At 54.2% G+C, this 2614-nt stretch overlaps 1 protein-coding gene across 2 annotated transcripts in view; it reads right to left on the bottom strand.

The window, feature by feature from the left end:
- HNF4A (hepatocyte nuclear factor 4 alpha) overlaps positions 1-2614 on the bottom strand; it is a 28446-nt gene that overhangs the window by 17132 nt on the left and 8700 nt on the right. The window lies entirely within an intron of this gene.

Here is a 2614-nt window from a genome sequence, read left to right as displayed (position 1 = left end):
CAGGAAGTGCATGTCCTGTAGACAAACCTCTCAGGAGTGGCTCAGGAAAGCTCTGGCTCCCTCCTGACCGACTGCGGGGCCCCCTGCCAGGAACTCAGAGATCCAGGGCCTCCGTCCACCAGGGCCTCACACCCCCGGGGCATCCCCAACCTGGCCTAAGAGGTAAGGTGGTCCTTCTGCTGCCCTGGCCTGGCCCTTGGAGTCCGGGAGGCCTCACGTTGGAATGTTTTTGAAGCTGGAAGGAGGGAGGACGAGGCGGCAGGAGACCTGGGTTCCTGTCGGGATTTATCCTTCACTCTCCATGTGCTGGTGGGGGTCACATCCTCTCTCTGGGCCTCGGTTTCCCCATCTATAAGCTTTTCCCTCCAAGCCTGCTCCTCAGGGTCTTTCCCATCCCAGGAACAGGCAGGTTCATTCTTCCTCCCAGCCTGGGAGTCTCACTATATGCCTTTTTTCTCACACTCCAAATTCCATCAGAAAGCTTTGCAAGATCCATCTGCGGCTCCCGCTCTGGGCTGGGCCCTGGGGCAGTTCAGACCCTCCTCACCGGTCACTTTGCTTCTGGCCTTGCCCCTGCAGTCTGTGCACCTCTCGAAAGACAAAGGGATCCCCTAAAACCCAACTCAGGTCATATCCCTCCACTGCTCAAAACCAGGACCTCCCCATCATAGCCGGAGTAAAGAGACAATTCCTCGCGATGGTCCTGTCTCTCCCATCTCGCTTTTATTCTCTCTGCCTGTCAAACCTGCCTCCCTGCTGTTCTGGGACTCACTCAGCCAGTCTCCCTCAAAGCCTTCCCGCTGCTGTTGCCACTGCCTGGAATTCTCTTTCCCCTGCAGCTAAGCTGTTGCTTCTTCATTTACTCATGTCTTTGTGCAAATATCACCGTCTCAGAGACACCTGCTCTGACCATCCTGTCTGATGTGGTATCCCTCCTGCAGGCTCTGTCCTTTCTCCAGCCTTATTTTTTATTTATTTATTTATTTATTTTGCGGTACACGGGCCTCTCACTGTTGTGGCCTCTCCCGTTGCGGAGCACAGGCTCCAGACGCGCAGGCTCAGCGGCCATGGCTCACGGGCCCAGCCGCTCCGCGGCATGTGGGATCCTCCTGGACCGGGGCACGAACCCGTGTCCCCTGCACCGGCAGGCGGACTCTCAACCACTGCGCCACCAGGAAAGCCCCTTCTCCAGCTTTATTTTTCTTCTTGGTACTTACTCTCTGTTTCTTTCTTCACTCTCTGTCTCTCTAAGAGAAGAAAAGCTCCAGCAAGCCAGAACATCATCCCTATTGTCCGCTGCTGTAGCCCCAACAAATAGAACAGAGCCTGGCGCACAGTAGGTGCTCAATAAATATCTGTTGAGCGGCTGAAAAAAGGTGCAGGATGAGACAAGCTCTGATTCTTGGGCACATCCTATGCCCCATTTCTCAATGGAACGTTGACATTCCCGCTATTCAACTCTCTCCTGATTTCACATATTGTTGAAATCAGAGAATGAAAGTCAGATAGTGTACAGGGAGCCCGGGAATTTAGTGGGATATGATAGAGGTCCCAAGGTAAGAAATCTCCTCTTCCCAGACCCACCATCCTGGACGGATGCCAGCTCCCAGCACCGTTCCCCTGCCTGAGTCCCGCCCCGCCCGCAACACCCCTCCCATGGCTACCAGCCCGCACCCACCAGGGCGCCAAGTGGCGGCCTAAGAAAAGGGCTGCTGTCAGCAGCTGGGGATTGGGCTCCTCAAGGTTAGGCTGGTGTTATCAGTGCCCGGCGCGAGCTCAGTCACGGAATGATGTTTTCCACATGTTTGCTCAGTATTAGCAGGGTCGGGGACCTAAGGTAACTTCTATTGAATATTAACCGGCCCGGGCAGAGGCGGAGAGGAGGACCAGCCTGTCTTCCCAGAGAACCCCTGAGTCGGGGCGTAGGGGAGTGCTGGGCCGGGGTTCCCAGGAAGGGCCTCTCAGACGGCCCCTGGCCTACCGCCAGCTTACACCTCCTGCACCCCTGGCTCTGCGTCCTGGGCTGGATTTCCAACGCCAGGAGTCAGACATTTGTCCTGGGTCTGCCAGCAGGGGCCCAGGCAGGTGTAGGTTTAGAGGAAGAAATTTGAGACCGGCTGTTGAGCCCACTGATTCCCCAGATTTCTTCCCAGAGTCTTTGTTCTCTCAGGGGACCCACTTCTGACCACCGTGGAATAGCCTCTGGCCAAACTTATAAGACTTTGAGATTTAGAGCCCTTCCCTGTGGTCGAGAGGAAGTTTCAGGAATCTAGACCGAGAAGGTGCCTCCCAAGGCCATCACTACTAGTTTTCATCCAGGGACCTTGGTGTCTGCTCAGCTCCGGGGAGCCTGAGCTCTAGTCCTGCCTTCCCCCACCCCCGACCCAATCACATCACCTCTCTGGCCTCAACTTCCGCATCTGTAAAATGGGGAGGGGGTAGATCTGATGACTTCGTATACAAATGACTGGTCTATAAATGCTACGTTTGCGGCCCATACCTTCCTGTCCTCAGGCACAACTTTTTTTTTTTTTTTTTTTTTTTTTTTTTTTTTTTTAATGTATTTATTTATTTATTTATTTATGGCTGTGTTGGGTCTTCATTTCTATGCATG

The sequence above is a fragment of the Lipotes vexillifer genome, unplaced genomic scaffold, assembly GCF_000442215.2.
Source record: "Lipotes vexillifer unplaced genomic scaffold, Lipotes_vexillifer_v1.1 scaffold53, whole genome shotgun sequence".
NCBI lineage: Eukaryota > Metazoa > Chordata > Mammalia > Artiodactyla > Lipotidae > Lipotes > Lipotes vexillifer.
This window is presented reverse-complemented; position numbering and strand designations above follow the sequence as displayed.